The sequence below is a fragment of the Erithacus rubecula genome (assembly GCF_903797595.1).
Source record: "Erithacus rubecula genome assembly, chromosome: 1".
Lineage (NCBI taxonomy): Eukaryota > Metazoa > Chordata > Aves > Passeriformes > Muscicapidae > Erithacus > Erithacus rubecula.
In genome coordinates, this window is record NC_136658.1 from 109,955,379 (window position 1) to 109,983,137 (window position 27,759).

The following is a 27,759-nucleotide window of genomic DNA, read 5'->3' on the forward strand; positions in this document are numbered from 1 at the left end:
AGGAAGGAAGGAAGGAAGGAAGGAAGGAAGGAAGGAAGGAAGGAAGGAAGGAAGGAAGGAAGGAAGGAAGCTAGCTGCTGGTGGTTTGCTGTGCTCCAGGTAATTCACAGCCTCAGAGACAGCTAAGAGGTAAAACCTCTAAAATTAGTTAAAAAAAAAAAAAAACAACGAAAAGCAATGGAATTGCTTACCACTGAAATTGTCAGTGTAAATCACAATTTGAGCTCCAAATATAAGCTGCCTTCTTCTGTTCTGTGTTTGGGTTTTATTGGATTTTTTTTTTTTGTGGGTTTTTTATTTGTTTGGTTTGGTTTTTTTAATCTTTGCTGACAGCATTTTTAAAGCAAGGTGTTGATACCATTTCCATCCTCCTCTTGGCACAGCAAGCCAATGTGCTTCAGTCAGATGTTAGGCAGAGCTGTCTCTTCTGCAGAGTTCAGCCTGTTGCTCGGCGGTGTGGGAAGAGTGTGACAATGTGCTTTCTTTTTAATATTAGCCCATCTCAGCCAAGCATCTCTGGATTGCTGCAGAGTTTAAAAAAATAAAAATAAAAGGCTGCTTTGTTTCTTCTTCTTATGCACAGAAAAGCACTGATAAATCCACAGTGTTTGCCTTGAGGCTTAGAAAGATCCTGTTCAGTCAGACTGACCAGGCAGCTCTGACTTCCTTGGGGATAACTCACTCCCAGGCACTCTTTCCTCCTTTTTTCCATGCCAGCCATCCATCAGAGTTTCAGATGTTTCACATCATACTGTGGCAAGCCATGAATGCAGCTGGTGCAGCAGAGAGTTCACACTCACAAGGAAGAGCACAAGGAATGTGTAATTCAGAGATTCCCTGAGGATGGGATTTATCCTGAAGAAAGACACTCGGGAAAGGTGCAGGGTGGAGAGGCAGAGGAGAGGAGAGCAGGTCTAAAACCAGGATCGAATTCCTTGTGCTTTCTGAAAGGCAGAAGAAACTTCAGAGAGGAAAAAAAAATGCAGGCAGAGGGCAGGAAAAATTGGGAACAGCATTGGAGCAGGGAAAAGTGGGAGAAGCAGGGAAGGGAAATCTTGGCAGCAGCTTTGCAGGTTGTGCTCCACTCTGTGTGTCACAGAGTTTGTATTACAGCAGTTCCAGGGATGTGATCAGATAGAAAATACATCCAAGACCACCCAACCAAGCAGTGCAGGAGTGAGGGGAAAGCAAGGAATTAAAGATGATGCTGAAATGGTGAAGTGCTGTTGAGACAGAAATAACAGAGTTCTCTGTTCACACCCAACAGCCAGAGCTGGGAGTGAAGACAAGAGAGAGGTTTGGAAGAGAGAAGGAGAGTAAAAAATCCTTTATCAGGTATAATAATATTCAGCTGTCAGATAGGCCTGAAAGAAATTAAAAATCAGAGAATTAATTACAGTCCAACAGAAACAGAGAAAAGTTGCAAGGAGGGAAGAGAAAGGTGAGAATCTTAATATCCTATTTCCACATGAGTAACCTCCTCAAATCTAAATTTCCTTGAAAATACAGGTGCCCTTGAATCACTCACTGTACAGAACCAGCAGGTTTTGGGGTGAGGGATAATGAACAGGGGCCAAAAGTAGAGGGAAATTGTGGATTCCACAGCCCTGGAAGTATCCAAGAATAGGTTGGACATTGGGGTTGGAGCAGTGGAAGCTGTCCCTGCCCATGGCAGGGGTGGCACTGAATCATCTTTAAGGTCCCTTCCAATCCAAACCATGCTGGGAGTCCATGATTATTGGAACAGAGAGATCAGGCTCATGGGAGTGGAGCTAAATGAACAGGGATGAAGACAACCAAAGGAGGTTTTGGGATTTTTGGTTGGTTTTGTGGCTTTGGGTTGGGATTTTTTGGAGAGGAAAGCTATTTAATTAATAACTCACACAAAATAAATGGCAAAAAATTCATCATATTATAGAAGAAGGATGTAGGATCATTGGGAATGAACACAAGTTTGAAAAACAAAGAAAAAGAAGAAAAAAAAGGTGCTGATAAATGAGATCCAAGGAGGAAGAGCATGGGAGCTGAGGATCAGCAAGAGAAAAGCACAGAAAACTCTTTACAGATCTATAAAAGCATGGGAAGGATTCATGGGCTCTTTGATAAGAACAGAGAAATTAAAGATGCCTTTATTAAACTGAGCAGGAGCCCTTTCAGAGGAGCAGCTCCAGTGAATGATTTGTAGGTGGGACACAGGAAAGCAGAATTGGTGTCCCTTTGGAAATCACTGATCACAGCTATGAGACCATTGTGCTCAAATAAATGCCAGCTGCACACCTGTATATTTAAAAAAAAATATTTTCTTACGCATAGACTGGGAGGAGCTTAATTTTCCACATAGGGCTATTGGTTTCTATGCCAGGATTTCCACCAGAAACATGACAAAGAATTGAGGAGAACAAAGATGTGGGTGGGATTTGTTGTATCAGACTCTCCCAAGGTGGCAGCAGCAGGACAGATGTGGGATTTTGCTTTTTAAACAATAGATTATTGCCCACATTCACTAACTACTTCTACAAGCAGCTCAGTAATTTCAAGCTTTAATATCCTCCTCAATTCTCTTCCTGCATAACTAGAAGTAATATTTGATGTACTAGGAATTAAAGACCTGGTTCTTTTTTTTTTTTTTTTCTATTTAAAAGGAAGAAATTTCTGTGTCCACAAAGTTTTTCTTCAGTGTCTGAAATGGATATATAGGCACATATTTGGGGGTTCATAAATCTTTGTGTATTTTGCACACCCTTTGATTAGATTGGAGGAGGTGGTGATGAATTCAGGGTGAAGATTTTCTAGGATATATGCCAGTGACAAAAAATCCTTCCCTTGGAGGGTTGGGAGTAGAATTCCCAGAGAATCTGTGGCTGCCCCTGGATCCCTGGCAGTGCCCAAGGTTGGACATTGGGGCTGGAGCAGCCTGGGGCAGTGGGAGGTGTAGAAGAAGATATCCACATAGAAAATAAAAAAATCAGCTTCCCCCCTTTCATTTTTGGCAGAATATTCTGCCCACTAATCCTGTAAGAATAAAGAAAAGACTGTTCATAAACTCAAATAAATCAATGTGGCAAGAGGCTGTTGTTAAAATGCCTGTTGGAGATGGAAGATCAAAGGCAGGCAAGCTTTGAAAAACCATCCAGGGGGATCCCTGGGAATGTGTTCTCACAGGTAGAGCAGGGAATTTCCCCAATTTTTCATCTCTCCCCTCCTCACAGGGCGAGGGCCATCACTCACAGCCCTGGGTGACAACAGCATGGGAGATGGGATGGGATTTATCCATCATTCCAGAGCTGGTCCCAAAAAAAAAAAAAAAACAAAACAACCCAACAACCCAGCAGCATTATTTTATTTTACATTATATATTACATTATTTTATTTACATTATTTTACAGAATCAGCCATAAATTTCCTCAAATCCAAGCTGAAGCAGCTGCCAGAGGCTCTGCCCTCACCAGAACCTTTAGGGATACAAGGTCTGAGTGCTGCTCCTTGTCACAGCATTCATGGTAAAATCCAGCAATTATTCCAGTATTGCAACCTGTGCTGTATTTCCACCTAAAAAATTCCAGGCTTTTTGTGTGTTTTTAGCTCGTGTTTGAATTAGTGGAGCAGAATTTTTTATGTATTAAGAGTTTCATCTTAAATTGCTCATGAAATTTGGTCGCCTGATGGACTCAGCTATATTTGAGTGTGAGGAAAGTGTGTTTAACAAAGGCAATTGGTGTCACTCCAAGCACACAAACATGTTTTAAAACAAAAATTAATCAATTTATTTTTTCTATTACATCAATTTACACAAAGCAAAATATGCATTTTTTGATAGTTTATCCCCCAAATTTAAAGGGATAACAGTCCTTTAGCACCATCTGGAGAATAAAGTGACAAAGTTGTCACAGTATTATTTTACTGCAGCAGTCATTTCATCTTTAGTGGTGTTGAAGACTGATGGGGTAACTCCTTGTTTTCCCTTCCTGTAATCATTACTTCACATTATTTTCTATTCACCTCAATAAATCCATCCCAAGAGCAGCGTGTGACATGAAGATTATTATTTGCTGGTGGATTTATTATATAAGCAATAGCAGTTCAGAAAATGATAGAAAGCTTTGCAGCTACATTGGCAACACCCTAATGAACTGTTATTTTAATATATGTTCTAACTAGTCTTGATGGAAGGCACCACAGGAAAGTTATCAGTCAAATTTTTAAAAGATGTGAATATTATGAAGACTGTAAAAAACATGACAGAAAGGAATTGTTGCTCTGTACAGTGTGCAATTATTTATTCCAATTTTATAACACAAAATCTTCCATGAAAAAAACATCTCTTAAGTATTCTTTTAAAGGTTTTCCCTATAAATAGCTCATGAAATCATTCATTTCCATTCCCTAAATGCATTAGGAACAGAGAGTCACCAAACAGGAACTGAAGGGATAAAAGGAAAAATTGATACAAATATTTTTATCTCCAGTGTGCATCGAGACAGAATCCTCTGTGATTATAAAACCAAACCCTGGAGTGATTACAAAAAAATGGAATCTTATTTGTGTGACACACAGGTGTGTGCACAGGCAGGTTCAGACACACACACACAACAAATTTTCACAGAATCTCAAAATTATTGAGGCTGGAAAATCCCTCCCAGCCTATGGAGCTCAACCTGTGCCCATCCCCACCTTGTCACCCCCAGTGCTACCTCCAGGTGCCACCTGCAGGGATGGGCACTGCAAACCTCCCTGGGCAGTTCCAACCCCTGAGCTCCCTTTCCATGGGGAAATTCCTGCTGCTCTCACCCTGAGCCTGCCCTGCCCAGCCTGAGGCTGTTCCCTCTCCTCCTGTCCCTGCCCCTGGGAACAGAGCCTGAGCCCTCACTATGTGAATATTTTCTAAATATTCATGTTCGTGATCTGTGTCTGAGGTTGCCAGAGATGTGGCATTATCAAAATTCATAATGTATTAGCTGAAATTCCTTCCATGCATATTTCAGCAAAGTTGTACAGGCAGCACTTCAAATCACTGCTGCCTGGGAGATTTTCAACTTCTGTTCTGACTTGCTGCTCATGCAAATGCAAATGCAGGGGATAAAACCAGGAGCAGCAGAGAACAGGAGAAGGATGCTTTGCAAGATTCCCCTGATGAGTTTGCCAGCACATCCCACCCCATTGCCCCCATATGGAGATGGAGAAGGACTTGGGGGTGCTGATGGGTGAGAAAAACCCTGAATCCCAGTGTGAGCTGCAGGAAAGGGATTGGAATTGGGATTGGGATTGTGCCCCTGTGCCCACTCAGGTATGACCCCACCTGGATCCCAGCCCTGGGAGGAGCTGGAGCTGCTGCAGAGCCCAGAGGAGGCAGCAGGATGAGCAGAGGATGGAGCAGCTCTGCTGGCAGGAAAGGCTGGCACAGCTGGGATTGTTCACCTGCACAGGAGAAGCTTTGGCTGAGCTCAGTGTGGCCTTGCAGGGCCTGAAGGAGCTGCAGGAAACATGGAGAGAGACAATTCCCAAGGGATGGAGGGACAGACACAGGGAATGGAGGGACAGACACAGGGAATGGAGGGACAGGACACAGGGAATGGAGGGACAGGACACAGGGAATGGCTTCACACTGCCAGAAGGAAGGTTTCTATTGGATATTAGGAAATAATTGTTCCCTGTGATTGTGATGAAGGGCTGGGATGGAATTGCCAGAGCAGCTGTGGCTGCCCCTGGATCCCTGGAATGTTCAGTTCCAGGCTGGACACTGGGGCTGGACCAGCCTGGGACAGTGGGAGGTGTCCTTGCTCATGGGATGATGTTTAAGATCTCTTCCAGCCCAAACCATGCTCTGATACCATGATATCCCTCCTATTGATGTTCAGGAATGTTGATTCTTCCAGCTCCAAGTCTCTGCAGTTTCACTGCTGAACTGCCCTGGAAGCTCTGTGTCAGCATTTAGGGCTGTCAGAATTCCTCAGCAAACAAGCCCCACACAAGCCATGTGGCAGAGTCTGTGATTTTGAGAGCTCTGGCTGTTCATGTGGGATCTCCCAGGGAGCTCCATCTCTTCCTGGAGAATCCACAGGAGTTTCAGTGCACACTCACTTTGCTCAGCCTTAAATTCCCCCATGCTCCTTCACAGAGCCAAACAAGGTGGCATTTCTTTCCTTCCTTTTTCTCTTTTCTTTTCTTTTCTTTTCTTTTCTTTTCTTTTCTTTTCTTTTCTTTTCTTTTCTTTTCTTTTCTTTTCTTTTCTTTTTTTTCTTTTTTTTTCTTTCCTTTCTTTTCTTTCTTTTTTTTTTTTTTCTTTTTCTTTTTTCTTTTTTTTCTCTTCTTCTTTCTCTTTCTTTCTCTCTTTCTTTCTTTTCTTTCTTTCTTTCTTCTTTCTTTCTTTCTTTCTTTTCTTTCTTCTTCTTTCTTTCTTTCTTTCTTTCTTCTTTCTTTCTTTCTTTCTTTCTCTTTCTTTCTTTCTTTCTTTCTTTCTTTCTTTCTTTCTTTCTTTCTTTCTTTCTTTCTTTCTTTCTTTCTTTCTTTCTTTCTTTCTTCTTTCTTTTCTTTCTCTTTCTCTCTCTCTTTCTCTCTCTCTTTCTCTCTCTCTTTCTCTCTCTCTCTTTCTCTCTCTCTCTTTCTCTCTTTTCTCCTATTCCTCCCTCCTCATCCTGCTCTCAGGGTGTTATTATTATTATCCATTTCCAGGCTGCCTGGCCAGGCTGGCCCTGTGCTCCCCCAGCTGAGTTTCCTGCTGGAGAACAATCCCCTCCCCTGCTTTTCCATCTGTGTGTTCCCTCCTGCACCAGGGGAGCTCCAGGCTGTGCCCACACTCCTCCCCAAGGACAGGAATTCCAGTTGGTTCAGGATGGATTTTGCCCTCACAAACTGAATCATCACCTCTTTCCTCTTCCAGGGTTTTTCTCACAGGAGGGAGCCACATCTCCCACCAGCACTGAGAATTTCATGTCTCAAACCTCTGCTCTCTGTGTCTTCTCCTTGGTTCTCTTGCTCAGAGCTCCTTGTCCCACCACAGACTGGAGGTGAAAAAGCCAAGAGAATCTTCTATTCTCCCAGCACAATGAATTCCAGGTTTTCCAAAGAAAACAGAATATCCTATTGACGTCAGTAGCAAGCAAAAACCTAAAGCCCTTTAAAAAAAGAAACAAAAAGCTGCCTGAAAATAAACCCCAGAAAAAAACTCAAAAATAAACCCCAGAAAAACTGAAAAATAAACATTCTCTTCAGCAGAAGCAACAGCAGATAAAAGGTGCTGCTTAAATCAAAGGTTCTTCAGGAGCTGTTGCAAGGACTGTAAAAAAGAACTACAGGTCTATCAAAGCATCTCTTCCCACAGGGAATTTGTTTTTGAGCTCAGGAACAGGTTTCTGGTCACTGATGCTGAAGTCAGTGCAACCATAAGTCAAAATCCATTATAATTTATGTTACAAGGTCAGAGCTATAATCTGGGAATGAATTAACAGAGAGAAAAATAAAACTATGTATAAATAAATTTATAAGAAATCAGAGCACATTTTTATTTGAATGGTTACCTTGGATCAGGTGTTCCTCAGCAGAGCTACAGCTCATTTACATCTGGAAGGCCAGAATTTCCCCTGCAAGATAAGAAAACAAAAAAAAAAACCCAAAAAAAACCTGTGTCTCCTGTGCTATCTGCAATTCTGGCAATAGTTTGGCTCAGGGATGTTTCCTGATGCACATGGACACCTTTGCCTGCAGATCTTGTTCAGGGACCATTTCAATCCTGCCTATAAACCAAGTCCAAAAAAACCCTTCAGCAATATTGCATAAAATGCACACAGAGAGTAGAAACCACCAAAAAAAAAAAAAAAAAAAAACCCAAAAAAAATAAAAAAAAAAAGGAAAGAAAAGAAAAAAAAGATGAGTGTTGCTAATAATCCATTACATTTAAAAAAAAAATAAAAAAGCAAATTAAAGTACATCAAACAACAGCATCCATGAACTGAAACCCACAACATTTCACATGACAACTGGAATGTCTCTGGGCACTTGGTGTTTCTTTTGGAAAATGCATTTGTGTTTTTCTCTAGGCTAAAACAGCCAAGTTCTGGCTGGATTTTGGTATTCCAGCTTTCATGTGAAACCTTTACAATCCCCCAGCAAATAAATCAATAAATAAATCCACTGCTTGTGAGATTCTTGATGATATTTCCTCTATCATGATTTTGTTGTTTTAAACTGTGTTTTAATGCCTACATTCCTAATAAAATAGTCTAAAACAGAAGTTGAGAACTAATAATCTTTCCAGCCAATAAACAAATATCCATGTTCCTGATGCAATAGATCTTGAGCACCTCGTTGTGTTGCTTGTTGAAAACAGGAGCAGAATTGACAAATCTCAATGTCATTTTGGCCTAAAAAGAAATTTTTTTACAGTAAGAATAACCAGTCACTGGAAAAATATCCCCAGGGACATCCCCTGTCCCCACGGCTGGAGATTTTCCAGAGGTGACTGGACAGGAATTATCTCAGTGGACTCCCTTCTCCACAAAATGGGGAAGACCAGATGGTTTTTAAGGTCCATTCAAACCAGGAATTTTTTTGCAATTCTCTGAATGATATTTGAAAATTAACTCTGTCCTGAGGAAAAACTAAAAAAATAATATTAAAAAAAAAAAAATTGTCAGTTGTAGAAGTGGATGGAAGGATGTGAGACAGAAAAGGTCAGGTTGGATGGAGCTTGGAACACCCTGGTCCAGTGGAAGTTGTTCCTGGAGTAGAACTGGATGAACTTTAGGGTCCTTTCCAACCCAAATCACTCCAGTATTCCATGATTCATGTGTAAACTTCCATCTGAAATTAATCCTCCTGGGTAGAAGAGCTTCATTTCTGGAGAAACAAAGGTGATGTAAGATCACAGCTTATCAGGAATCAGCCAGGAAAACATTAGTATATTTTTTTATCTAATTGACCATTATAGTTTTGTTTTGGGTTTTTGTGTGTATGGGGTTTTTTTGCTAGTTTGTTTGTTGTTGGGTGTTTTTTGATTTTTGGCTTTTTGGGGTTTTTGGCCCCCAGTATTCCAGAACAAACTTTAAATTTCTCATCATGCAACAGGCTCAGCTGGAGTGGGTGGATGATTGCACTGGAGCCCCAGGATGCACCTGCAGTGCATTCCCTGCTGTGGCCATGACTCCTGCCAACATTCCCTGCTGGTTTTGAACCAAAAAACAGCCAGGAAGGTGACACCAGGCACAAACCCTGCCTGATCAGGTGATGGATGTGGCAGAGAGTGGGAAAGGCTTGTCTTGGGCAAACAGGATGCTCCAAGAGGTTCTGATCATCCCCAGGGGCTCTGCAGTTCACAGCAGGGTGTTTTAAGGGAATAATCTCAGTCTCCAGCACATTTCAGGCTCAGTCCACCCCAGCATCAATTAAGAAGCTGATAATTACTGTCCTAAGCAGAGCCAGCCTCTGCCTTTCAGTGGCAGCAAAGGCAGCTCAGCCTGCAGGGTTTTGTGGATCCTCCTGGGAATGTTCATCCCTCCCTTCACCCACCCATTTCCAGGTCCCTCAGGTCCCTCCTGGGATCATCTGCCTGGTTTAACTCTGCACCAGACCAGGATGAGCAATTCCCTCCCAGCTGGAGCAGAAATCTTGGGAAAGACATCCCTGAGGAGCACACATCCATTTTTGAGTGCAGTGTCTGAAGTGAACTCCCCATCTTGAGCCCTTCATGCTCTCACAGTTTTGACAGGATCCCAAGCAGTGACATCACTTTGTTTGAAAATTTGCCTGATAAGAGCTGGGATGTTCTGTGCTCTCTAGAGAAACTGAAAATGCAGTCCCTGCCCCAGGGCACAGGGTCAGAGAAACTAAAACCACTTATGCAACTCAGAGCAGGAGATCATTTAGGAGAAAAATATTGGATTTTTATGCTCTTTATTGATTATTAACTCACCTCAGCACCTGAAAGGAGCCAACAAGAAAGATGGAGAGGGATTATTTCCAAGGGATGGAGTGACAGGACAAGGGGGAATGGCTTCACATTGAAAGGGAGTAGAGTTAGATGGGATATTAGAAGGAAATTCCTCCCTATGAGGGTAGAGAAGCACTGGGACAGCTTTCCCAGAGAAGCTGTGGGCTCCTCATCCCTGGAAATGTCCCAGGCCAGGCTGGACAGGGCTTGGAGCAATTGGGACAGTGGGAGGTGTCCCTGCCCATGGCATGGGTGAGACTGGATCATCTTGAAGGTCCTTCCAACCCAAGCCATTCTGTGATTCCTGCAGACATTCCAGACTTTCTGCCTGTTTTACACTGCACCTACAGACCCAGGGAAATTATTTCCTTCCTGTCAGCTGCCAGCCACAGGCAGGACTGCAGGGAGCAGCCAGGAAACCTGGGAGAAATTCCTCTCTGCTTCAAGAATTAATCAAAGGTATCTGACCCACTTCTCCCATTGGCTGATTCTCCAGCTGGTCCCCAGCCAAAATTAAAGTCTGGGCAGGGTGACCAGGACAGCAGGGACTGCCTAAAGCCCTCCCAGCTATTGACCAGCAACAGCAACATTTGCTGCCACCAGCTCTGGAGAGGTCAATCAATGAATCACTGCAGCAGTCCCTGGCCATACCTTTAAAAAAAAAACAAATCACCAGATCTCACAGGGAATCTGAACTTGGTATCAGTAATTCCAATGCCAGTGCATCCCAATCTTTCCCAGTTATTCCATTTCCAGACCAGTAGATATAAGAAGGGGTAAACCCGCTAATTTCTTTCAAGATTGTTGCTACAGAGATATGTTATATACACATTTCCAAGGTTGTTTAAAAATATTTCGAGAGGATTTCAGTACCCAAATGCTTTCCACACATCTCTATATCAATATATTGCATGCACAGTTTGAAGGTGTTGCTATGATGAAAGTTTTCCAAGCCAAGAAATTCACTGATTAAAGCCAAAAGAAAGAGACATGAATAGAAACAAAAGATTAAGGAGCCTGCAGTTTGAAGCTTTTGATAACACCTTAAGCTTTACTTATATGTGCATGAGTAAAGTAATTTTTTTTTTAAGTCAATAAAAAAATTGTGTATTCCATAAGCAACCCGACCTCCCATTTCCATTTAACATTCATACAGTGAGAAAACATCTTTTCAGGTGATAATGATAAGAATATTTGAAATGCTCCTCTAAAAGCCAACTAGGAGTGCAATGAGAAGCCCAAATGCAGGGAAAATGTGCCCTGGCCAATTTGTCCTGCTATCTAAAGAGGATGAGAGCAGACCATTAGATTTTGGCATGACAACCAATCTTACCACAGGGCACCACAGAGTGGATTAGGGACAGAATTATTTCCAGCTTTAACTCTGATTCAAGCTCTTCATATTACTTAGCATTTGTATTCCTTAGATTTAATAGTCCTTCTTTAGCTGTTTGTGGGCAAAAAGAAAAGAGCCAATTTACCAAGAATGTTTGGCAATAAGAATTCAATTTATTTCATTTTGTTGTCATTTAAAGGCACTGCCACCTTATTTCAGCTCCTTAGAAACATTAGTTTTACCTTTCCACAGGACTTCAGGGCAAGTCTGTTGCTGCCAGGGGTGCAAAAATGGGTTTATATTTCCAAAAGAGCTGTGAGGCACTGCAGCAACCTGTGGGTTTGAGGGGCAACAAAGCCTCTGGTTTCAATGGTCATGTCAAATATATCTGCTAATGAGACTTGCTGGAGAACCCAAAAGATATTTAGGGAAAGCTGAGAACAGATTTCTGTGCCTGGGGCAGAAGTAGAATTGTCTTCTGAGACAAATCGTGGTGGAAATGTAACTGAGGCTGTGAACAGAAATACCTCAGGTCACCTTGAGTGCTCATTGCCAGCTCCCCAAAAAGTGTGAATATCCCAATTATCCTGAGAGGAATCCTTGCTCATCTGCACACCCAGGACAGGGAGCCAAGGCAGAGTTGGTCACTTGAGCCTGATCCTCTTATTCTGCTCACAAGGAATCCCTCACAGCAGCTACACCTCATCTCACTGGGAAACACAGGGAATAGCAGAATGGAATTATTCCTGTGAAAATGGTGCCTTCTCTGTATGTATTTCCCACTAGCAAATGGGGTTTTTAAGGCTAACAAGGAAAACTGCTGTTCTCATACAAAATCTCAATTTACAGTTCATGTGCTGTTTGGATTTTGGGGCTCTCCACCCCTTCCCTGGATTGAAAGCAGCCTGCTGTCCATTTGGCCTTTAAGTTAGGACTGAATAACACCACATTTGGTTCAGAAGCCTCATTTTGCTTTTCTCAATTAGGCCATGACCAGCAATTCTCTTGGCTGAGTGCATGGCTCAGTTCAAACACCCAGAGCATCTCTGGCTGCCCCATCCCTGGGAGTGCCCAAAGCCAGGCTGGACAGGGCTTGGAGTGCCCTGATTGAGTGAAATGTGACCCTTCCAACCCAAACCAACCTGTGATTCTATGAAATTTTCCAATCAGGAAGGTTTCTGTGTGTATTGCAGCAGAGGCAGCTCTGAGCAGAAGAGAACCACATAAACACAGGAACCATCTCCTGGCAGAACCCCTGAAGCCAGAGGTGCAGAGCTCTGTATTTGTGCCAGAAAATCCCCTCGGGGCTGTGCCAAATTTCCATTAACTACTCAGAGAGCAGCACATCCACCGGAGCTGCTCTCAGTGCCTTCAGTCAGAAACACCCTGGGGCCATCCTTTCATTGAATTCCCAAAGCCTGCTCAGGCACTGGGAGAGGTTTTTAGAGCTCCTTTGCAGGGAGAGAGGGTTTTGAAGGCAGCTTAGAAATAGCACCGAGTCTCAGGGTGCAGAGCCAGCTGACAATGGCAGCTGGCAGTCACTGACAAGGGGATGTCATGTCAGGAAAATCCTGAATTTCTCCTTCCCTCTCAAGCAGGGACATTCCAGCCTGACCTCCAGTTCTTCACAGAGCTAGAAGAGCCCAGGGTTCTCTTAGTGCCAGCTCATAACAAAAGGTATTTCTGAAGGAAAGGAGAGGTTTTCATCTCTTCTAGCTGGGACTGAGTGAAATCTGTCACTCACACAAGCACCTAAGGATAGACAAGCAGAGATCCAAACCAAACCTTGCCCCCAAGCAACTCCTGATGTTTGGCAGAGCAGCTCCTGCAACAGAGTTGGTGCCCAAAAAAATGCAAATAAAACAGAGCTGTTAAGTCACAGCATCAAAATGTATCGAGGAACATGCTGATCCTAATAAAATGGGCATAAAATTCAGCATATGTTCTTGTTTGCCAAGAGCAGTAATATTAATACATGCATTTTATTTGATTTCAGTGTTCCAAATTGTTGGATTAACAGCATCTTGTACATGTTTTTGTTAGGAAAAGAGTGATACATATATGGGTGTGAACAAATGGATATGAGGATAGATTTACATGGACAGACAGTCATGGAGTTTTCCCAGAGATAGAAACAAAAGCCAAATAAATGCCTGATGCTCCCTCCCTCTGAAGGAATAGACAGCAAGAGCCTGGCAAATTTCCCTGACAAGAGATGTCAAGAGGACCTCAGAACCCTGGGAGTTTTTAATCTGATGGTTATTACTGAAGCACTGATTCAGCCACTGAGAAAAAAAGTCCTCAGAAACAAAATGCAACCACATTTTGTGAGGGGGGTTTTTTTGTCATTTTTGTGACACTTTCCTGCTGGTTAAAAAAAAAACCAAACAAACAAAAAAAAAACCCCACCAAACAAGAAGACCCTCAAACTGTGCCATATAGCCATTAGTTATTGCTTCCTTTGTTCACCTTCCAAAATACAATTAGTCCTTTATTCCTATTACCTTCATCTATTTTATTCCTATTACCTTCATCTATTTTAGTGATAGATGATCCTCATAGGGCACTTTGGTGTCTTGTTTTCCTTGCTATCACTGAGACATTTCCCAATCCTTCCACTTGAAAATATCCCATTTTTCATTAAATGTCACTTGGAGTGTGTCATCAAGAAGGCACTTTTAATACTCTGCATTTTAGAGCTACATCAAGCTCGTGCATCTTTTCAATTTTCCTTCCATTGAGAGCCTTTATGGCTTTCCAGGCTGTACTTTTGTCTCAAATATTCTCATGATCTTTGCAATGGGAACACAGGAGCTCAGACTGGAGATCAATCCTTGGGAATTGTTCCACAAAAGGAACAAACTCTTTCCCAGCTTCATACAAAGGAGAATTGAATCTGTAGTCTCCTAAATTCCTTTACAAGAATCAATTCTCCTCATTTTCCTGCCTCCATGAAATATGGGCAAATAGGAAACTTCCCTGTAGCACCATCAAACACTGCCTGCTTGGAAAAATCCACCCTTGTTCCTTACTAAGGAATTTCATTTCAGCCTTTCCTTGATGTTTGCCAGCTGTTTCCCTTTGCCTAACCTGTTCCAGGGGGCATTTATTGAAACATCCAAGCAGGCACTGACACCACCTAACTCCCAGTGTCACAAGGCTTCTCTTCCAAGGCTTCTGTGCAGGTTAAAATGTCAATTTTAGGAACCTGGATTTGGGAACTCTGGAGAAAAACCCTTTCCCTCCACTGCCAACAAAAGGAATATGGGGAGATTGACATCCAAGCTGGTGAAGGCAAGGTTTGCTTTTATCTCTGTCACCCTTAGAGGCAAAAAGTTTTTAAAAATTATCCTTCCTAATCATATACAGAAAATTTGGGAAACTGTGGTCAAACATACAAAAAGCCCTATATATTGCAGCTTTCTAGGCAGGATATTCAGAGTTGCCCAGCCACTCATTTATTGTGACAGGAAAAGAAGCTCCATGTAGGAAGATAATAAAAGAAAGAACTTGAGTAGTTACATCTAATATATTGTCGAGTGAAAATAATTTCCTTCACTAAATTAACTCCGAAACTTTTAAATATGAAGTTTGCTCCTAAGAGCCTTGGTAAGTACAAAACACAGAGCTCAATGCAAGCACTGTTCAGGAACAGCTGAAATATCCCTGGGCTATTAATCACAAATCCCAAACACGACTGCTGAGAAGGAAATTAACTCCATCCCAGTCAAAACCAGTGCAGAGTGGAGTTTGTCACCAGTCAGAGCAGGGGGAGGGAAGGCTGTGAGGGAAATCCCAGTCCTTGCAGGGAACAGGAATGCAGTGATGAAACAAAGAGCCTGTGGAGTGTAGGACACTCAACCCACGGGATCTTCATCATGTGTCATCTTCTAGTGGTGCTGGAAGTGGAATGTAAAACAAGAACAGGTTTTAAAAGCTGAGGAACACTCCTGTTAAAAGCCTTTTGGTACTTACCATGTTTTGCAAATGCAGTGCAGCACACTCTGTGTGCTGGGATTTGTATCACAGCAAATTAAGGTTTCTGTTCCAATTAATATCCAACTTCCACGGAGAGGAAGAGACTCCTGAGCAAAGATCTGAGCTGAGAGCTCACCTGAATAACACAGAAGGAAACACAGCAGCTGCTGTGACTCCACACCAGGAGCCAAGGAAGACCCATGTGTGTCATTTTCCCAAGTAGTCTTTTCCAGAAGAGCCCTTAAAAAATATATATTAAAAAAAAAAATATTTAAGAGTTTTGCAGCCTGCTGGCTGAACCCTTCAGCAGTCATTAGGGCTGGTTTATTTCATGTGAAAACACATCAGAATTCTTTGTGAGTCTAAGTGTTTCAGGGAGGAGGATGCAAAGTGACATCCTCTGGGTGACACACATTGGATCAGGACGTGGCTCTCACAGCCAGGAATTCCATTTTCATAACGCAGGTTGCATGATGCAGAGTTCTCAGGGTGAAAGGAGAAGGCACAGGACTGAGGGAAAATATCAATTCCTTAAATTATCCTCCTCTTTTGACCCAGAGCAGAAGTGCATTTTGCAGTTTTCACCCCATTTCTTGTGATTTCAGAGCAGAGTCCCCTTTGAGTTTGCCCCCCAGCCAATTTCTGCTTTCCCACCAAAGCCACACTTGCTGACTGAAAGGGGAAATGTCTGATTCCTGTGCACAGCAACTTAGCCTGAGGTCATGTGAGAGCTGGGAAGTGGGCACAACCTCACTTGCAGCAAAATATTTCCTTTAGTGTCCAAGATTTGTTCAATGAGGTAAAATCAGGGGCTGGGCAGAAGGAAAAGGTTCTGATTTCTGAGCTTCTCAACCCTTTAGAAATCAATATTCCTGTCCATGGGAAGCTAAGGTTCTCCATTAGGAATGCTGTGTCACAAGTCCAGACTGTTCCAGCCTGAACAATCTGGAGTCTAAAAGACCTCCTCCTCCACCAATAAAAAAAATATGGAAGATCAGCCTCCACGTCCTCACAAGAGTTATTATTAGAAGGGAAGCACTGTTTTCTGGATTTTCCAAGTTTAGGAGGATCAAGAAGATGATTCCTAAACTGGGAAAGGTTGGCTGGCTCCTGCATTAGTCAGGTACTTTCAGGGAGAAGAAAAAAAAAAAAGCTAAAACCAGGAGAATGGAATCAGTTTTTCAAGGTGAGTGACAAAGCCAACAAGGAACTGTTGACTGAGTGACACTAGGAATTTCTGCTTGGCTTTCCAGCACAGGGAAATAATCTCCTGGCCATGAAATTCATTGCTCTGCTGTCCAAGGGGACACTGCTGGAACAGGGATGTTTGCAGGAACAACCAGTGTTGGGTGACCTCAGAGCTGTGCTCTGGTACAGATCCTTCCTCATTTCCAATGGCAAATTACAGCCTGGGAGAAGTGCAGAGGGAATGGGTTGGGTTAGAAGGGGCCTTGAAAATCATCCTGTTCCATCTCCCTGCCATGGCAGGGACACCTCCCACTGTCCCAGGCTGCTCCAGCCCCAGTGTCCAACCTGGAACTGAACATTCCAGGGATCCAGGGGCAGCATGGAATTCCATCCCAGCCCCTCCCAGGGAACAATTCCTAATTCCCAATATCCCATCTAACCCTACTTTGAAGCCATTCCCTGTGTCCTCTCCCTCCATTCCCTGTGTCTGTCCCTCCATTCCCTGTGTCTGTCCCTCCATTCCCTGTGTCTGTCCCTCCATCCCTTGGGAATTGTCTCTCTCCATGTTTCCTGCAGCTCCTTCAGGCCCTGCAAGGCCACACTGAGCTCAGCCAAAGCTTCTCCTGTGCAGGTGAACAATCCCAGCTGTGCCAGCCTTTCCTGCCAGCAGAGCTGCTCCATCCTCTGCTCATCCTGCTGCCTCCTCTGGGCTCTGCAGCAGCTCCAGCTCCTCCCTGTGATGACAAATGCTGACATCTTCTCCCAGGGATTTTCCTCCTCTTACCATCACTCAGCTGTGTCCATTCACATTCTTCATATAATTTCTACATGCCAAGTCATCAAGAGTAGGACAGACCAAGAATTAAACCCCAGGGTCTGAACTCCAGCTAAAACCAGAAGATCTCTTGAGAATCATTCCCTACTTTGCCATCCCTTGTCCCATTCCTGGAGAGGAAGCAAATCCTGACCAAAGACTGGGAATGTAGCTGCAAAATGAGTCTGAAGTGGGAAGTGCTCTGTCACCACCAAGGCACAGATCTCTTGTGGAGATTCTGGCTTCCTACAGGAAAAAAAAAAAAAAAAAATCCTTTCTTTTCCCCTGAGGGTCCTAATCCAAAATGTTCAGTGCAAAGAAAGGGCTTCCATTGCTTCTGTTTCAGGATTAGCAGTGAACTCAGGCTCTAAATGATTTATAAGCATAATCTCCAGCAAATGTTTAACTCTCAGAGTGCTAAGTGCTGACCTGGGAGAAAATCACTCATTTTGCTCTTGCCTGCTGTTGTCTTGTTGGTTCCAAGCTCTGCTCTACAAACAGAGGAAACTTAATTCAGTTGCCTTTTGAAATTAAACAGCTATATCAGAGTGAGCACTTTGAAACTACAGGAAGGCATTAGTCAATGGGCTTTAATTATTCACATTCTCTCCTTGCTCCCTCCTTTCTCCCTCCTCATTTTCCTGTAAGTGATCAAAAGCCAAGTTGTTCTCTGTGTCATGGAGTATCAAGCAAATTTTCTCATTTTCTGTGGGTATCAGTCATGATCTCACTCATCTGAGCAGATGAAAAGTGCAGCTGCAATGAGATCTGAGCTGCCCCAGAGACCTGGCCAAGGGGGAAATAACCCACAGGGGGATTTTTGGGCCAGCAGTGCATATTTCTGCATCTCTGACTGGGCTCTGCAGCATCTGGGAAAGTTTTTGCAAGGGCAGGATGAGTTTTCATCCCAGTGTAGACCTAAAGTCCCCTAAATCTTACAGATTAAATCAAACAAATCCATCTAGAGCAGGCCAAGACACTTGCACATCACATCTCCACCTCTTTTCATTTGATAACCCAAAGAAGTATTTCAAATATTCAAATTTCAAATGTCATTTCTCATGTAAAAGTTGGACTCCATGATCTTTGAAGTCTTCTCCAACCTTAATGATTCTATGTGAAAATTAAACATTTCACATCAAACCATGGTACAACAAACCCTGTTTCTGCCACTAGCAGAGGTTTTCATTGCAAGTTGAAGCTTTGTTCTCATTATTCTTAACAAAAGTGCTTCTTTTGGTTAACTAAAAATACATCTCAACAGTTGTCACTGCAGATAAAGCACTGGTAAGTAACACTGACAGAAAAACCTCCCAAGACAACCTGAGAACAAAACTCCTGCAATTAAATTTCTACCCTCAGAAACAAGCAGAACATATCCAAATTCCTATATAATCCATGAAGAGGATGATGAGCTGTCAAAATAACACAAAACAAAACCTAATTAAAGACACAGCAACTTAGAGTTGATGTGCACTTAAGTGATGGGAACACAGAGGGAAGTCAGAACCTTGCCTTTAATTGTTAAGGCTTGGGTTTTTTTTTCCTTTTCACTTATATTTGGAAGCCTCAGCAGAAACTAGAGATTTTTCTGGGTTGCTGTCTCTTGGCTGTGACTCTCCTCTCTGCAGTAGAAAGGCACAGCAGGGTGACAGGGCTCTAGAAGGAGAAATAAGGGGAATTTTGAGAACTGAGAGCCCCTTCCAGTACCTAAAAGAGTTCCAGGAGAGCAGGAGAAAGACTTTTCACAAGGGATGGAAGGACAGGACACAGGGAATGGCTTTAAGGAAGGCAGGAATGGATGGGATCTTAGGAATTAGGAATTGTTCCCTGTGAGGGGCTGGGATGGATTCCCAGAGCTGCTGTGGCTGCCCCTGGATCCCTGGAATGTTCAGTTCCAGGTTGGACACTGGGGCTGGAACAATGGGACAGTGGGAGGTGTCCCTGCCATGGCAGGGGATGGCACTGGCTGATCCTTCCCACCCAAACCTTTCCATGATTCTGTGAAATAGGAGCCACTCATGACAGCTGCTCACTGGTGATAAATCACCAAGGAAGCAGAGCAACTTTTCCTGACCAGGAACATTCACACATCTCTACAACTTCCTAACACCATTTTATCAGAAAAACATTGCATCAAAATACTGTTTCAACAGCAGGGATTTTTCAGTCTGAACCTGCCCACCACCTTCTTCCCAAGGCTTCTACGTTTCTCTTCCTCCATCCTTCCCAATTGTTTGGACAGATACCAGAAATCTTTCAGGCAAGGAGATTGATGTTCAACTCTACTTGATTTCCTTCTGCAGTGCACAGGTTTCCTTGTTTTTGCAGCTGCTAAACAGAGAGGAAAGGTCTCATTTTGCTCCTTCCCCTACTTTCCTGCAGGGCAGCTCAAGGAGTAATTGGTACCTGAAACTCACTGTGACACTGCTGACTGATATTTGTGCTCCGTTCCACTGGAGCAGTGTAACGGTTTGAAAGCAAAAACAGTGACAGACTCCAAGCCAGAAATACAATTTAATAGGAAAAAAAGATAAAATAAAATACATGCAGTGTTACAAAATAAAAAACACTGACAGAGTCAGAATACAACCTGACATCCCACTAGTCAGGGTGGTGGCAGCAGCCCAGATGAAGGGGTCTTGTTGAAGCAGTGATCCTGTAGAAAGGTCTGGTAGCTATTGTCCTCTGGAAACCAGTGGGTAAGGGCTGCTTTGGTGTTCCAAATCTCAGTTTTTATCTGTGTAGGAAAGGCTTGGCTCCTGCCCTGGCTGGAGAATCTCCCAGTGGGATGATGGAATTTTATCAGTCATGCACTGGGACTCAGTGGCCATGAACAGGAGATATCTCCTGGAGGGAGGATGGGCTGTGGGAAGATAAAGATGATTGCCCAGCTGGTTTAACAGCTGCCCATTAACAGGAGATATCTCCCACAGAGATAAGGATCACTGCCCCACCTGGTTTAACAGCTGGTGATAGAATACAGACTTTTGGGCACATCTTTACATTGTAACCCAGGACAAGCAGGGTGACTGAAACAGAGAGCAAGAGCTGCACAAATTAAGGAATAACAAACCTAAAGCAACCTGTTGGCAAAAAGCCACATCATGCTCTGAGCTGCAGCTCCCTTGAAGAGCTGGCATCCTCTTTTCTCCCCTTTTTCTTCATTAAATAGGGATCAGTCCATTTTTTTCTCTCTCTGCTTCTTCCCATTTTGGATCAGCACATTTCCATTTTCATTTTCTGCTACTTGTGAGTTGTGTGGCCTGTGGATAACCCTAAAAGTGAAGGGACCATGCAAATGTCTCAGCAGCCTCAATCCCAGCTACCCTTTGGAAAGGGGAGATAATTGGAGCTGCTTCATTAGAAAGGGAGAGCCAAGCAACATTAATGAATCCTAGGGCATCATCCTGTATTGATTAAGCACTGTTTAAAATCCCCAAATTATGGACAAAGAAGGAGCTCAGGGAAGCCCAAAGAAGCAAAGGAGTCAGCAAGACAAATAAATTTGCAAAGATTTTATCACACTAAACAGAGCTGTTTTGATAGGGAAGTGGCAAGGAAAAATATGGAACAACATTAGGAATTTTCCAGCATCTGACAATTCACCCTAATTAGAAAAATTTAATCAATTCAGTACATACAACAATACCTTTATTATCTTCATCTCCTATTCCTGCAGGAGAAAAGAAATCTCACAACTCCTGATTGTTTTCTAATTTAATCTCCCATCACCCAAAGTTCTTCACTTCATCCTTCTTCCTGCATTAACTGAATTTTGGCTGTATTTACATATCAATCACACCTTGCACACCAAAAAGTCATTTTCTTACTTGAAAACAATTCATATCAGACAAAAGCTATTAATATACTATTAAATACAATGAAAATGCAAAGCTAATGACAAACTTACCTTTTAATCTGCTGGCTTTGTTTTCAAAAGGCACTGTGAGAATAAATGAGGTGGCTCCTCATTCAAGTACTTTCCTGGGTTATCTTTGAAGATTTCACTCGTGCCTTTTGCACATTGTTGAGGTCAAACTCATTATTTAGAGCAACAGTTTTTAGGATGTTTATCATGCTCTAAATAAACTGAATAATGAAGCACTCGCATAAGTGTTGTTAAGAGGGTCAGCTGCACTGGCAGTGTCTTTCACCTCTGAAGGACAGCTTGTCACATTTCTAGAACAGTCCACAGCCAGCTCTTCCCTGTCAAAGGCAACTCCATGGATCATGAAGGAAAATTTTGGATCAGTTCACCTCAGAGAACAGTATAGACCTGGCACTTGGATTTTCCCATCTATCACAGAATCCAGAATGATTTGTGTTGGAAGAGACCTTGAAAATCATCCTGTTCCATCTCCCTGCCATGGCAGGGACACCTCCCACTGTCCCATTGCTCCAGCCCCAGTGTCCAACCTGGAACTGAACATTCCAGGGATCCAGGAGCAGCCACAGGGCCTCATAAACCTCACAGTATTTTTTTTTTTTTCTGATACTCAATCTAGCCCTACTCAGTCTCTCAGTTTGAAGCCATTCCCTGTGTGTTGTCCCTCCATTCCTTGTGTCTGTCCCTCCATTCCCTGTGTCCTGTCCCTCCATTCCCTGTGTCTGTCCCTCCAGCCCTTGGGAATTGTCTCTCTCCATGTTTCCTGCAGCTCCTTCAGGCCCTGCAAGGCCACACTGAGCTCAGCCAAAGCTTCTCCTGTGCAGGTGAACAATCCCAGCTGTGCCAGCCTTTCCTGCCAGCAGAGCTGCTCCATCCTCTGCTCATCCTGCTGCCTCCTCTGGGCTCTGCAGCAGCTCCAGCTCCTCCCTGGGCTGGGACAGGGCTGGGGGCAGCACTAATCTGGTGATTTGATCAAATTTCAGAATTATTGAGTTTTAAGACCAATGGAAACACCAAAGGAATGCAAGTCATTGCCATTTGTGCTTTATTACTGCTAAAGTGTCAGCCAGGTGACATCCCTGTGGAGCAGGAGCAGCCCAGACCTGGAGCAGCATCCTCCAGGACTGTCACTCACCAGCAGCTCTGTGCACCTCTCATTTGGAGGTTGCTCTCAGCTCAGAGGCTGCTCCAGGCCAGCAGGGTGACAGGGCTGCTGTGACAGCTCAAATCTTCATTTGGCATCTCCCCTCTTGTGGCTGCCAGTTGTGGTTGCAGCCTGATATATTTACCCTCTGCTAATACAAATTTCTTCAGGCTAAAAGAGGGACAAAATGTGTCATTGTTGCTTGTCTGGAGCCAAGTAAATATTTGGGTTTCCTGCCCTAATCCCTAATCTAGTTTTGGGCAAACACAAGGAGTTAGGGACACTTCTTCCTCCTCACAGTGGATTTAAATGTGGCCAAATTAACCTAATTGGAGTTCCCAGCTGTATCACCTGTTGTTAAAGCTGTCTTGTAATTTTCATTACAGCAACGTTTCTTCAGCTTGTTTTAACTCCCATCAGAGACACTGCTTGGGCTGAAATCTTCCATGCTGAGGGTCAGCTTCAGGCAAAACATTTTACTGGATGTGGCAGGGAGAAAAGAAGAGGAATCAGGAAATGTGCTTCTTCAGAAGGAACAGCAAAACTTCACCTTCCCACCTGCTCAAGCACATTAATTATGGAGGATCAATTAATTAAACACTGACACTATCTCTTGCTTCCATGGGCTCTGTCTTGTTCACTGCACAAATATGAACAGTGCTCAGTTGACCAGAAGATGGGCAGGATTTTGTTTTATTCTCATTATTCAGTGTGGCTTTTCACTCTTTTTCTTGAGGACCATTTACCCACAGCTCAGCAGAGAGAATTACTGACTCCCTCGTGGGCTCTGCCACACAGCCAGACAAAGGCAAACTGACAGAAATTTGCTCTGTGTTGCAAAGCCTGACCTTAGTAATAAATTCAGTGGAACAATAGATAATTGAGCCAGGCTTGAATGCATGACAGCCAAAAGAGAAATGGCAGTAGATAATTATATTACCAAAGAATATCCCTCTCTCAATTAACACCCAGGTCCACTTAATGGTTCAATTATACTCTAAATAGTTGGTTACATTAACTAAAATCATGTGGGTTTTGCATCCTCTGGCCTCCTCCCTCTTAATATCTTTTTCCTCCCTATAATAAGAATAATTTGGGTGGTGACTCTGCAGCTTGTTCTGTTCATGGTGGCCCCTGCAGCAGCCTCTGCTGAATTCAACAAGGCAAGACAGAGCTGAAGGAGGGGAAATCACTCTAATTATGCAGTATGGATTTAAAACCACTCCTGTTTTCAGCTCCTGGGGCTCCAGCCCCTTCCCCAGCTCCGTTCCCTGCCCTGGACACCTCCAGCCCCTCCAGGGCTCTGCAGGAGCCACAGCTGGACACAGCCTGAGGGGCTCTCAGTGCCAGCACAGAGGGACAATCCCTGCCCTGCTCCTGCTGGACACACAATTCCTGAGCCAGCCCAGCTGCCAGGGGCCTCCTGCCCCCCTGGGCACCCCTGGGCTGTGTCCAGCCCCTGGCACCAGCACCCCCAGGGCTTTTCCAGCCCCTCTGCCCAGCCTGCAGCTCCAGGGGGTTGTTGTAATTCAAGTGCAGAATTTTTCTTTGCAATGCTCTGCAAATCCTGATCTTTCATTTTCTTCCTATCAAAGTTGTCCCAATAGAATGTCAATGTAATGTGACATCAGACATCCAGCAATTCATCCAACAAAAATCACACCAAAGCCTCATCCTGCTTCTTTTCTTCCATAAAACCATTTTCACAGCCTCTGTTCCTGTATTTTACAGGTCTAGGCAGGGCCTTCCTTGCACTGTAGCATTTCAAGGAGACAACTGAGGCCTGGTAAAAAAGGACAGCAAAGAGAAGAACAGAGTTAGAAGGTTTTTGCAGAGATACCCACTGCTTTCATTAAAGAAAGCGCACCAACAATCCTGGGAAAAAAAAAAAACAAAAAACAAAAAAAACAAAAAAAAACCCAAAAACTGGCTGTGGAAAAGGAAAACTGTGTAATTTGCAAAGATCTGCATCATTCAGGCACTGGCAGGGGTGAGGCAGCCCCAGGGAGGTCAAGGGGAAAGAAAGAGGGATTTTCTTTGGAGTTGAAAGCACAGGTGCTGTGCAGGTCACCCCTCTCAATAAACCCACAGCTTCACATCAGCAAGAAATACAGATTACTCTGTGCTGGAAGGGGGATTTTTTTTTTCCTACTTTCTCTCCTACTTTTAAGGCCAGAAGAGACCAAAGGTTCTGTGTAGCACTTGCAAGAATATTTCATCCAGTTACCCCTGGAGGGAGGTTATTACTTTGCTAATATATTCCTCCTACGCTCCATTCCCAAACTAAAAGAGACTGTTTCTGCCTATGAGCATGTTTGTTTGGTTGGGTTTGATCCCATTATGTGAGTTGATCTATTAGAGGATATAATTACCTTCCACAGGCAGTCTGGAGTCACCTTACCTCCCATGTGAGTGTGAGCAGTTTCCTACCCTGTTAAAAATCAGCCACTCTTTTCTTGTTTGGGTTTCTCTCAGAGCTCCAGTCCTTGGCTGCCCCATAATTTCTTCCTGTTTCTCATTCTGATTCCTGTGCAAGCCCAAAAGAAAGTTGCCAGTATTATGAGCAAAGTACATCTGAGCACTATCTCAGAGTGAAGGAGACACAAAAAAGCAACAAACCCCCAGAATAGAAATCCAGCTTTTCTTTTTTTTTTTTTATGCTGAAGTGTTCCTTTCCATGTACCCACAGCTCCTAATTTTCTCCTGCATCTCATCCTTCCTTGCACCTGTCTCAGCTTTCAAGCCCAGCACTTCAGGAGGAGGATGTGCCTGACAGCACATTTGTAAGGGCTGGGGGGATGAAGGGGAAGCTTCCTCGGGGTGTCTGCAGTTTTTCCCTCCAGGAACCAATCTCTGCTTGGTGTCAGCAGTGGCTTTGTCACCCCAGCACACCTCCCTCCCTGCTCCATCCTTCTGGCTGAGGGCAGGGAGCCATTTCCAGAGGGCAGGGAAGGGGCTCATGCACAGTTTCTGTCTCAGGAAACAAATGGGCAGGATGTGGAATAGATCCCAGGAGAACCCCAATCAAACAAACCCTCCATATGCTGGAGGAACAGAACACCAAACTCATTCTGAAGGAGCAGCACAGCCCTTCCCTATTAATGCACAATAATAAGGCTCCATCCCATTGTGGGTTCTGCAGGGTTTTGTTTTCTTCCCCCACCACCACTGCAATGTTTGAAGTACTTCTTGAAAATAACAAAAGTGGGGAAATTACATTCATGGGTTTCTGCTTCAAATATTTATATGTTTTTACAAAAGTGGGGAGGGGAGGAGTCCTGGGGTGTAGATACATATATGCAAATAAACATCTGGGAACTGATGGAGCCACTGAATGCAGGAGAGTTTGGGCAATCAAAGAGGATGCACAAGGATGTGGACACAAAAGGAGAGAATATATCTTTCCCAGGAAAAGTTGGGAGAAAACAGAACAGGCAGTGAGCAGGCAAAGAGGGAGCAAGGGAAGCCTTGGCAGGTCAGACAGTTGGCACAAGGAGAAAAGCAAAATAAAACAGGAATATGGGGGCCCTGCATTCTGGAGGGGGATTTCTCTCCTTCCCAGGACACTGTGCAGTGCAGAGTGCCAGCCCTGGGCAGAAAAACCTTCCATCCCTCATTCCTCCCTTATCTCCCTCCCTTCTTCCTCTCTCACCCACCAAGAGCTGCCCTGGCCCTGCAGAAACTCACAGCTCTCCCTCCACTGGAGTAAAGCAGCCAAAAAGCAGAAACTGGTGAAAGAAAAATGCCTTTTAACAAAATCCAGAATCCCTGATATCACCAAGTGAGCAACCTCCAGACTTGACCCTAAATGACATTGAGCACTGGCTGACTTTCACCTGTGGACACAGACAGAGAAGTTTCAGTTTTAGGAAGAATTTCTTCACTAAATAGGTGGTCAAGCACTGGGTTTGTGGCTTAATCACCACAGAATCACAGAATGGTTTGTTGTTACTGACAGCGAGGATTTATAAAGCAAGGCCTTGTGGCCTGGCTCCAGCCTGTTCCTTAGGCTTTCCCTTTATAAAGCCTGACTTAATCACTAACAGTTTGGGTTGGTTATGGATGATCTAAACTGAATTGTTTTGTTCAGCCTAGAGAAGGCTTCAGGGTGACCTCAGGGTGGCCTTGCAGGACCTGAAGGGACTCCACAAGAAAGATGGAAAGGGAGAATTTCCAAGGGATGGAGAGACAGGAGGAGGCTCCAAATTGACAGAGACTGAGATTAGATGGGATATTGGGAATTAGGAATTGTTCCCTGGGAGGGGCTGAGCTGGAATTCTCAGAGCAGCTGTGGCTGCCCCTGGATCCCTGGAAAGTTCAGTTCCAGGTTGGACACTGGGACAGTGGGAGGTGTCCCTGCCATGGCTGGGGTGGCACTGGATGATTGTAAAGTCCCTTCCAATCCAATCCAATCCAATCCAATCCAATCCAATCCAATCCAATCCAATCCAATCCAATCCAATCCAAACCTTTCCACAATTCTGTGATTTCTCTCCCTGTCCCTGGCAGTTTGCAAATCCTGCTGCAGGAGGAGACTGGGAAGAGTCACTTTGTGCCGGTGGCTGCAGAATTTTGGGAAAGCCACAGCTCCAGAGGAGTCATTGCAAACCTTTCCTTTGCCCCAGGCTCCCCAGATGTGCTGGAACACCTCTGTACAGAGCAGAGATTTCCCCTAAAAGAGTTCTCAAGGGTTGGGAGACCCAGAACTATGGAATATGCCTTGCACTGCAGTGTGGCTGAAGTTCATTTCTGGTTTTGGAAAGGTTTTTTTGAGGACTCTGTTGGAAAGCATGAATTTTAGGATTAGGACAGACTGGTTGTGCTACATATGAAGGAGGTGCTTCCTTTTATTTGTATTTCCTTCAGGAAGCCCTAAGACTGCAGTTTCAGAAAGAGAGAAAACATCTTTCTTTCAAGAAAGAAAGTAAAATTGCTTTACTCTCTAATTCTCAGAATGGTTTTATTTTACTGTCCTACTTTCTCTGGTTTTGTTTTTTTCTCTTGTGTGTTTCTGTGAGCATTTAGTAAGAACCTGAATGGCTTTTACACCTGATTAAAGGAATTGCAGAGGTTTGATCAGATCCTGAGTCCAACAGAAACTGGAAATTCTACATTAATAACATTAAACACAGGAAGTTTTTGAGGTTTGGGTGAATGTACCTAGAATTCACTGGGAGTTTATCCAGATGTCAGGAAACACCAGTGCTCAAAATTTACCTGCTTCTCACTGGAGAGCCAAAAATTGAAATTCACTCACCAGGTGAATCATTGCTATGATCAGAACAGGAATCTCATTTAAGAGTCTTTTTTAGGGGTTTTATTTGCCATTCAGAGGGTTCTGGACAAGCCCAGGAGTGGGGCTGTGCCAACTTCATTAAGTGTGATCTCAACAAGGCCAAGTGTTGTTGCAGTAGGACAAGGAATAATGAGTTTAAACTAAAAGAGACTCAATTTAGTTATAATAGATATAAGATATCTTAGATATAAG

The 27,759-nt window shown here is 43.6% G+C and overlaps 1 protein-coding gene and 1 long non-coding RNA gene across 3 annotated transcripts in view; one reads left to right on the plus strand and one right to left on the minus strand.

The window, feature by feature from the left end:
* KCNJ6 (potassium inwardly rectifying channel subfamily J member 6) overlaps positions 1–27,759 on the plus strand; it is a 149,291-nt gene that overhangs the window by 60,890 nt on the left and 60,642 nt on the right. The gene's annotated exons all lie outside the window — the stretch shown is intronic.
* Positions 13,793–22,384, minus strand: LOC306805422. Its single transcript, XR_013775197.1, has 4 exons — positions 22,231–22,384; positions 21,148–21,447; positions 15,373–15,460; positions 13,793–15,157 (listed from the first exon to the last, which is right to left on the minus strand). It is a non-coding gene; the product is annotated as an uncharacterized lncRNA (long non-coding RNA).